Here is an 11,019-nt window from a genome sequence, read left to right on the forward strand (position 1 = left end):
TGTTTATTTATCCATGCAATGAGCATTTATTAAGTGCCTAGTAGGTGCAAGGCACTGTGGGGAATAGTGATGCATAAGGCATGTGACGAAAAGCAGGTGTCCAATTTATCTCAGATAATCATAATTTGAATTTGGTCTAACAGCACAGAAGCTCTCTTTTTGTCTCTTTTCTCATTTCCTTTCCAAGATTGTGTTAAGAGGCCAACTCCCCGTTCTAATGCTCTCTTCCTATGATACTGGTGACAGAGGCAAAGAAAGAGAACATGATTTACATTAACCTAAGCCCAAAGGAAGGTCTGTCGAGGAAATAATCGCCACTTTCTCACCAACTCCCCCATCCATCGATACGCAGACGAGAGAGAGAGAGACCGAAGACTGGCAGTTGGCATGTGCTCGATCGAGGTGGGTCCCATCAGCTCTGTGTCCCTAGTGCACCAGACAGGGCCAGGTTTTGCCTTCAGTTCCCACAAGACGAGTTGCATGGCTTCAGTGGTGTCCAAAAGCACAGCTACACCCCCCAGGGTAACAGGCCCCTGGGCCCTCCCCTCTGGTGGACGTTTAAGAGAATGCTCTTCAGGAGCAAAAGAAATCACAAACTGAATGAATGAAAGTATCCAAATTTCTATTAATCAGTGTTACATGATGTATGTTGGACAGTAATATATATGTTTTAAAGTAATAATTTTGTATATATTTTAAATAAAGTATCATTGCTCTTTCAGTGTATAAGACTATGTTCTTACCAAAATTAGCACCAAGCCCATGAAGAGTAAGCCGAGAATCTGGTGTCTAACACCTCCTAGGACAAAACAACTTCAGGAAAACTAGAACCTTGACGTTACTAACCAAGCTGGAATGACCACAGGAAATTAATGATAAGATGACAGTGGGGAGACTATTTGAACAATGGGGGTCACAACTGGGTCCCCTACTTTTTTTTAAGATTTTATTTATTTATTTGAGAGAGAGAGAATGAGAGAGAGCACATGAGAGGGGGGAGGGTCAGAGGGAGAAGCAGACTCCCTGCCGAGCAGGGAGCCCGATGTGGGACTTGATCCAGGGACTCCAAGATCATGACCTGAGCTGAAGGCAGTCGCTTAAGCAATTGAGCCACCCAGGTACCCGCGGTCGCCCACTTTTAAAAACAATCATGGCCCCACTAAGTCACTCCAGCCAGTTAGTCTTCACCTCAGACTACCGATCCGTCACCTTCAGAATTCTCTCCAGCCTCACCAAACCTATAATGAACTTTGCTTTCCTAAGACAATGCATGACTACCAAGTTCTTATCTCCTTCCCTGAGGTCTGCAGGGAAAGTGGTGCTTGTTGGCTTTTGGTTTACATCTTCTCTTTAGCCCTGGGGCACCTGAATTTTTTTCTGTGGGGCCTGGGCAGCAACGATGGTAATAACTGTTCCAGAAGCTCCTTGGGAGAGCCTTGCTTCAGAAAATGAGACACAAATAAGCCTCAGAAGTGTCATCCTAATTCTGACTACCCCTAAAAATCCACTACCTTTTTGTCTTGAATCTTGATCCCTGTTGCTGGGATGAGATGAAAGCAAAGTTTCTCTGAGACATTCTGACAACCAAGCCGAGCAACAAAATTCTAGATCAATTCCTACTTTGCTATTTCCCCAACGTAAATTACAGCACATGTTGCTTTGGACTAAAAACCCCACTATGGGGGCGCCTGGATGGCTCAGTGGATTAAGCGTCTACCTTTGGCCCAGGTCATGATCTCATAGCCTGGGATTGAGCCCCGAGTCAGGTTCCCTGCTCAGCGGGGAGTCTGCTTCTCCCTCTTCCTCTGTCCCTCCCCTGGCTCGTGCGCTCTCCCTCTCTAATTAAAAAAAACCAAAAAACAAAAAACCACCATGTTAAGTATTTCCTACATTCTCTGCTTACCTCAGCCGATAGTGATGGGGGGGGATATGGGCTGTGTCCAAAAGCAGTGAGGCCCTGAACCTCTGAAGTTGGGGGTCAGGTTGGAAGCACATGGGCAGTGGAGGGGAAGGACATGTGTTCTGGAAGGGGACAGGCCAAGCCCCAGGGCCGCCTTGTTCTCTGTGTGATCCTGGGCAAGCCATGGAGCATTTGTGCACCTCAGCGTCCTCACCTCATAAATGGCAGAACTCCTCCAGCCAAGGGGGGGGACCCGCAAAGAATAAAGGAAATAGCGTATTTAAAGGATCTAGTGCAGGCCTGGTCCATGGTAGAGGCTGATTATATGGTGGCAATAATGGTCACAGTTGTACTGCCAACTTGCTTTATGGCTAAGGTCTGTCCTTCATGGGCAAGGGTAGAAATATGTTTCAGAGACTGGCTGTCCAGGCCATATCCTAAGATTTTAGGGTTCAGCTGCCAAGAATGCAGCATCCATGGAAGCCAGGAGCATGGGTTTGATGTCAAAGAGCAAACTTCTTGGGGGTGCCTGGGTGGCTCAGTCAATTAAGCATCCAACTCTTGATTTGGGCTAAGGTCGTGATCTCAAGGTCATTGGATCAAGCCACACGTTGGGCTCTGCTTGAGGTTCTCTCTCTCCCTCTCCCTCTGCTCCTACCACTCTCACTCTCTTTCTTTCTCAATCAATAAAATCTCTAAAACAGTAAGCTTGTTTCCTTCTTATTGAGGTCCACGTCAGCTAGGTGGGCTCTCTGCTCATGGGGTTGCTCAACTCAGGTTGCTTTCATCCAGTTTCCCATTAACTTTCCAGGGCACTGTCTTCATCTTTGTGGTGAATTTTGGCTGCAGCCAGGGCTGTGTTTGGCTCCTGAGGAAAGGAACGGTGGCGAAAGACACACCCACACTCCCCTGGTCTTCGGCAGCCGACAGCCAAGTCACATGACCTCACAGTCAGCTGCAAAGGGGGCTGGGAAATGGAGTCCCTAGTTGGGGGACTCTGGGCCCAGCTACAGCTTTCTTAGCATGGAAGAGGAGAGAAAGATTTGGTGGATTCCCAGCAGTTGCTGCCAAAATACCACATGATTTTGAAAAACAAGGGATCCTAGCAGACATACCAATTCTGAAATCCTAAGCACACATTTCATAAGTGAGGCTTTGCTCACTGTAGAATAAACACACCTCTATCCCATCAACCCAAGAGGGATGCCTCTCCACCTCTAGCCCTCAACATACAGGGACCTACATCCACAGAGAAAAACTGCTCACATTTATGCCTGGGCTAAGGAGATAAAGCTGCCACATTTAATCTTTTAGATGCAGAAGGGAAAATTTGCAGTCACAAAGAAATGAATTTGGCCTGGATAAAAAGAAAAATTACTATTTAAAACAACAAACAGTCAACAGTGATTGAGACCAACTCTGCCCAAGAATTTAATTATGTTCAAGGCAAGAGTATAATTTCAAAGTCTTGCCTATGGTACGGTGGAGACTGGTTGCCCATGGCAAGGTGGACCACCAGGGAGTGTGGAAGGGGGCTTGGCCAGGCTGAGGCAATTTAACTATTCATGAAAAGGGAGGGCCTGGGGCCCCCAGCTGGGAGGTTGACATCTGGATTCTGCAAGAATAAAGAGGTTTGAATGCAAAAGCATGGGTGTGTGTGTGTGTGTGTGTGTGCGCGCGCGTGCATGTGCATCCGCGTTATTTCGGACAGGTGTCCAAGCTTACTTTCACAGCCAGTCCCAGCCTACCCTCTGCTCTCTTGTCTTTCATCCTTGAGAAGCAGGGGACAAGGTGTTCTAGGAACAAGAGGGATGCCTGAGATTGCCTGGCTCAGAGAGCCAACCAGGAGGGGCTGCAGCACTGACAGATTTTTTTTTTTTTTTCCTAATTAGTCTGATACGAACAGAAAGAACTTACCTGTGTAACCAGAACTTTACCTTTTTTTGTGATCACAAATCTGAGGACACTGATAAGCCAGTTCAGCCTTCTGAGGTGCTCCCCAAGGCCCGGGTAGGTAGAACAGATCCTTCGCACTGGATCTGTGCGTTCCACCCTCTAGCAACTGCTATCCCTTTGCCAATCATTGCAGTTGAGGGGAAAATTAGCCAAGCTCACTTTTGGAAGCACTTATTTTTTAAAAGATTTTATTTATTTATTTGAGAGAGAGAACAAGTGGAGCGGAGAGGCAGAGGGAGAAGCAGAGGCAGAGGGAGAAGCAGGCTCCTTGCTGAGTGGGGAGCCTGGACGCTTGGGCTCCATCCCAGGGATCCAGGATCATGGCCTGAGCTGAAGGCAGACGCTCAACCGACTGAGCCACCCAGGCGCCCCTGAAGTTTAGATTTAGATTCTGTAAAAGAATGGTATATTCTCCATCCTTATGAATGAATGTTCTCTAATCTTAAAAAAAGTTGTAAAGAGCAGGGCGCCTGGGTGGCTCAGTCAGTTAAGCATCTGACTCTTGATTTCAGCTTGGGTCATGATCTCAAGGTTGTGCGATTGAGCCCCAAATCAGGCCCTGCGCTGGCCATGGGACCTGCTTAAGATTCTCCCTCTCCCCCTCCCTCTCTCCCTCCACTCTTGCTCACTCTTTCTCTCAAAAAAAAAGTTGTAAAGATCTACTCATTTTTTCAATTATAGATTTTTCAATTATAATTTGCTGCTTATAGAAATGAAAACAATAATTGCATTTTTTTAACCGCAACACAAAGAAAATTAAACATTTTCTAAACTTTCATAATAAAAAGCCACAATTGTATTTATATGTAAGAAATATAAAAAAATGGATATTTTCTTTTGCAAAGTTCGGATCATGCTACACCACACCACAACTTCATAGCCTACTTTTTGTTCTGTTTTGTTTTTAATTTTGTTTTTTTTGTTTTTTTTTCAAAGTGTTTTCTGGTGGCTGAAAGTTTTCCATTGTGTGGATGCACCACAAGCTAAGTAATTGAAGTACTCTCTGGCTTTTTGTGTATTTTTTTTTACATTTTTCATCATTTTTTAAAAATGCTGTAATGAACATCCTTGGCATTTTCTCTGCCAAGGAATTTTATATATAATTTTTTCTAAGAAAGCCTGTGGAAATTTATTCTCTCACCAGTTATACTTAAGAATTACCAACAACTTGGGGCACCTAGGTGGCTCAGTCGTTAAGCGTCTGCCTTCGGCTCAGGTCATGATCCCAGGGTCCTGGGATCGAGCCCCACATCGGGCTCCCCACTCTGCGGGAAGCCTGCTTCTTCCTCTCCCGCTCCCCCTGCTTGTGTTCCCTCTCTCGCTGTGTCTCTCTTTGTCAAATAAATAAAATCTTTAAAAATAAAAAAGAATTACCAACAACTTGAGGGGTACCTGGGTGGCTCAGCTGGTTAAGCATCTGTCTTTTTGGCTCAGGTTATGATCCCAGGGTCCTGGGATCGAGCCCCACATAGGGCTCCCCACTAAGTGGAGAGTCTGCTTGTCCCTCTTCCTCTGCCCCTCCCCCTTCTGCTCGTGCTCAGTCTCTCCCTTCCTCTTTCTCTCAAATAAATAAATAGAAACCTTTTTAAAAAAATTACCAACAACTTGAGAAAGTGTATGGGCAGGTCATGAAGCACTTCCTGTGAACCACCAATGGGCTGGGCTCTCTGCCAACAAGTCAGGCAGAGCCTCCTTTGGGCCTCAGCGGGATCATGAGTTGGGGCATCGAGGTAGCTGGGGGAGAAAACAGGCAGGCATTGTGGTCAAGGAGGCATTATACAATAGTTCTGCAGTTTTACAAAAGCTAAGGCCATTTAATATATATTCACTGATTACATATAGAAGGAGTCACAGAAATAACCGTTAAAGATATTATACCTCTCCAGAAACCAATTTGGGCTGAGAGGATTATTTGTGGCAACTGCAGGCCAACTGGAGTCAGCCAGCCCTTGGAACATAGCAGAAGTCCGGCTGGTAGGCTGGGCCTCGGAAGCGTTTCCAGACCATTCTATTTCCCGTGTCTCACGCTTCTGCGACTCTGAGGCAACCTTTTCTACCCTGCTGTTCAAAGCGTATTAAGTATTTAAGTTCAATTCTCTGACCTGGGAAGCGCAGTAGACTGTAATTGTGGCGGCGCTGGTAGCCTCATCCGAAGGATGTATTAACCACTTCTCTTATTTTCTGTCTTCTGATGCTTTGACATTGTGGCCTTGCCACCGGTGAAGAGAATGCCACTCCCAGGGCTAGCTAACTCCTGGAGAGGGTATACAGCTCACCTACCAGCGCATCTCATAAATACTAGACCCCAATCCTGGGCCCGCACCCCACCACCTCGTCTGAGGCTCCCACACTCCCAGCCACTGTCCACCTCCCCTGCTGGGGAGGGGGACCTGGGACCAGACAACCAGGGACAGCCTCGACTCACACCACAACCTGCTGAAATCATTCAAACTACCCACTCCTAAGCCCGTTTCCCCTGCCTGACCCATTCCTTCCCGGGGAAACCACAAGAAAGACTCTTGCCCACACTACCCACCCTCTCCCTGTGCATCCCAACTCCCCCCACCCCAGGATTCCTTGTGTGGGTCCCTGTGGCATGGCCCCTCCTCTTGGGACCTGAGTATAAAAACTATCTTTTCAAAAGCAATCATCTCCTGGTCTGCTAGCTTTCCTGTACCTCAACTTGTCTATTAATACACTACATTTTAAAGCAAAGGATTCTCCAAATAAATGGGTTAACACAGTTTGTATTGTGTCTTTCTGGTGGGGGTGGGGGTGTCCTTTCCCATATCATTCAAAACTATGTAAAGATGAAGAGGCAAAATCCTAGATGCAGCTGTTGGCCGTGGTTGCCCTGGCGTGTGGGGACAGCGGGTCATTCCACAGCACAAACACTTGTGTTTTGTCTTCTGCTGAGAAGCAGGCTGAAGCCTCATCCCCCAGCCTCATCTGTCACCACCCCTTGCCTGCTCTCCAGGCTGCAGTCAGACTGAGTCTCTACCATCCTACCCACCTTCGGACTGGACTCTGCTGGTCCCTCTGCCAGGAGCACCTCCTTTCCACCCGAGGGCTCCTCGTCTGTGCCGTGGGTGTACTCTTGGCATTTGTCCCACCATGCTGTCATTATCTCTAGGGTGAGCTCTAGCAGGGCCGAGACCAGATGTGTCTTTTTCAATGTTTTTTGTTTAAAGATTTATTTATTTGAGAAAGAGAGGGAGCACACGCATGTGAGCGGGGGAAGGGGCAGAGAGAGGGGGAGACAAGCAGATTCCCTGCTGAGCACTGAGCCCATACGCAGGGCTTGATCCCAGGACGCTGAGATCATGACCTGAGCTGAAACCAACAGTCGGACGCTCAATCGACCGAGCCACCCAGGTGCCCCTTTTCCACCATTTTATCCACAGAACTTAGCACAATACCTGGCACCATAGCAGTCTTCTAACCTATGGATGATTGACTATATGACTACATGAAAGCATGAACTGAAACAGGAAAACCGCACTAAATTGGCATTAAATACAGTTCCTGGTAACGTGAGTCCTTTAGCTCCTCTGCTGCCTTCCTCTACGGCCAGGTTGGTTCTATTTCTGCAGTTGCTTGAACATGATAGTACCGTGGAGCGAGTCACCGCGGCAGTAGCTGCCCCAGGAGGGGCCGTGGGCGCTCCGCACGGACGACGGTGCTGGACAGCTCCCACGCACAGAGCCGGCCGTCCTCCCGTCCACTGGATGTGCATCCAGGCCCAGCCCTGGCGGGTTGGGAATAGCTGACCTTCCCTGTCAGCTGTGAGGAAGCAGCTCATCTTCTCATATTGCCATAAACACGAGTATCTGGAAATTTTATCAGTAGGTGCACAAATCGGAACCTGGCTTAGCACCTGCATGTTGCCACCATTCAGCTGCACGGACTGCTGTCCCCAGAGCAGTCTCGACGTCCCTCTCCCTGTAGCGACATAACCTTTGCTGTGCATTGCCCAAAACATAGGTCTGCAGTGCAGGTGCACAAACCTGCCGGAATTCCCCAGCCCCAAGGCTCCTCATGGCGGCAGAAGGAGTTTGACTGAAGGAAACAGACTGGTTGCCATTTGCTGTGGTAGTTTCGCTGCTGCCCGTGTGCGGAAGAAGTAGGCAATACCAGCCCGCACCACCCCAGACCCCAACACTTAATACACACGCTGGCCACACCGCCCGCTGTCACTTTCTTGCTCCCCCAGGGGAGCGAGGAGGAGAATGCCCCCTTCCTACCCAGCGCTCGGCGTCATCAGGCTCCACACTCCCGGGACCTCCTGGAAGCATACTATCTGGGGCAAGGGCCTAAAAAGGGACATGACCAGGGGCCTGGGGGCAGGCATACCTCCTTCCTCCCTGACGTTCCAGAGGCTTGTGTAAAGAGGGCTTGGAAAAACCGTGGATTACGTGCACACCTTCATTCGGAGGCCTGCTAGGGAAACCCCCACACCCCCACTCGATGACTCTGGCGTAGGCTCCGGCCTGGAGGGAAGCTGCCCGCGTGGGCCACTTTCTCATATAAGCTAGTCTCCTATAAGCGAGACTAGCTTCTATGAGCTTTCTGCGGACCCCTGCAGATGACACCTCATGATGGGGAAAGCTTTGTGTCTTTCCTTGTTGACAGGGTCTGTGCTGATTTTGAACCCATTTTCAAAGGGCCCCAATAAGGCCATCTGTAAGCTCTGTTTGTGGGTCTGTTTTAACCCTGTGGGAGAGATTAGGACAATGAATGATGACTTTTCAATGGTTGGTATAGGGTTATATCTCACATGTTGATAAGAATATATAAAGTAGCAATTCTAATTTTATATAAAATACGTATCAGCAGATGGTCTATGTACGCACACTTTGTGTAACTAAATATGCTATATAAAAGCTATGAAAGTATTACTCAGCCTTAAAAAGGAAGGAGATACCAACATATGCTACATGGGTGAATTTTGAGGACATGATGCTGAGTGCAATAAACCAGTCGCAAAATGACAAATACTGTGACTTAGAGAAGGTCCCTAGTAGTCCAGTTCATAGAGCCAGAAAGTAGAATGGGGGTTCTGAGGGGCTGGGGGAAAGGGTGGGGAGGTAGTGTTTAATGGGCACAGAGTCGCAGTTTGGGAAGAGGAAAGAGTTCTGGAGATAGTGGTGAGGGAACTATGAAGGTACTTAGTGCCACTGAACTTACAATGAAAAATAATCAGTTAAAATGGCCAATTTTATAATAAAAAAATCCATGGAAATGGCAAGCAGACTAACACAGAGAAAATATATTTACATACAGCCATGTTAGTACTATGGTAACTTTTTTTTTTTTTGACAGAAAACGGAGTCTAACTATCCCTCATATAAAAAAAAGGGAACAGGGCGCCTGGGTGGCTCAGTTGGTTAAGCCACTGCCTTCGGCTCAGGTCATGATCCTGGAGTCCCGGGATCGAGTCCCGCATCGGACTCCCTGCTCAGCAGGGAGTCTGCTTCTCCCTCTGACCCTCCCCCTTCTCATGCTCTCTCTCTCTCTCTCTCTCATTCTCTCTCTCAAATAAATATATAAAATCTTTAAAAAAATAAAGCTTAAAAAAATAAATAAATAAAGGGAACAGAGTCTTGTAAATTAAGTGAAAGCACAAAAAATTCAAATACCTTTAGACATGTACAACAACTGGGGAAATGCTAATTCTAAAGAAAGCAAAAGTTTAGCGTTTTGGTTTATTCGTAAGCTGAAGTCAACAGTTGACGGTCAATCAGCAATGTATTGAAAAACACTTTAGAATGGCTGTGGGGGTTGATACGGTGCTGACAGCAGAGGTGGGAGGGGGTGGGGGCAGCCCCACTATGCTAATTTTATGGTGCACACTAGGTGCTCAGGTAAATCACTGACATGTGTGGATAAAAGAGGTAGAGGCTAGGATGGGTCAGATGGGTACCAATGGTGCCATGTGCTGTGTATCAACAAAGCTCACAAAGCAAATGAGATGAGGCTGGGTCTCTGCCTCCCCAGCTCAACTGGGGACACCAACGAAAAACTGGTCAAGTGAGACAAATGGAAAACATTTGCTAGAGGAAGATGACCCTAACAGTGAAGGACTGTGGGAGAGAGCTTGGGCACAGCCTGAGACCCATGATCCTCTGGGGCAGCATTTGGTCTCAAAGGCTGGACCACACCCACTCCACTCCTCTTCACCGATTTCCTGAAGGGTCCTCAGATACCACGAAGCTCCAGCTCTAGCCTACAGAGGACACCACCCAAGGTCTAGAGGATGGGACTGGCCCAGGCCCCCCGCTGAGTGTGTCAGCCCGACGAGACCTAGGCTCCCCACGTCTAGTGGGGACACGTTCCTTCTCTCCTGGCCTGTTGAGTCGCATGTGGTGCTTCTGAGCCCGCTTGCTACATGTCTCATTTAATTAATTTACAGCTCTGGACTGCAGGCTGAATTATAGCTATTTGTTTCCCTTTCCTGGCTGCCAGCTAAAGAAAGCAGGCTTCATTAATTCCAGTGCTTATCACTGAACAAGGTATTAACAAGCTTTTAGGTAGTGCTCCAGCCATTTAGCGTTCTTGAGGTGAAAGGGTCCCTGGTCCATATGGTCTAGATTCTTGTACATTTTCATTTCAGATGCTAAGGCTGACAGATCTGCTAGGAGCAAATGGGGTGTTAGTCGGTATCTAATTAATCTAACATGAGTCACAGCCCATTTCATGGAGTCAGGCCCCAGTCTTCGCTTCTACCAACAGTCACATTCAGGACATCAATTTACACTCTTTTTCTCTCTCAGCGACTTGGCCTTGTAATATTCTGGTAGGCAGTGTGACTCTATCACTTTTCCCTTTCTAGTCAGGTTTATAAGCCTAAGCACCCATTCATTCATTCAGAGAGAGCATGTGAGCAGGGTGGGGAGGGGCAGAGGGAGAGGGACAGAGAGAATCCCAAGCAGGATCCCCATCCAGGTGGAGCCCAACGTGGAGCTAGGTCTCACGACCTTGAGATCATGACCTGAGCCAAAATCGAGTTGGATGCTTAACCAACTGAACACCCCCCTTTTAATCTTTAATGTGCTAACGAGCCACAGGAATATAATACAGAATAAGAAAAGGATATTAAACTCGTTGCTTTGTGACTTTCTGAAAACGGCAACACCGCTGTGTGAATACTCCAGTCCACCCTG

Source organism: Mirounga leonina, unplaced genomic scaffold (genome assembly GCF_011800145.1).
Source record: "Mirounga leonina isolate KUSES-001 unplaced genomic scaffold, KU_Mleo_1.0 Mir_125, whole genome shotgun sequence".
NCBI lineage: Eukaryota > Metazoa > Chordata > Mammalia > Carnivora > Phocidae > Mirounga > Mirounga leonina.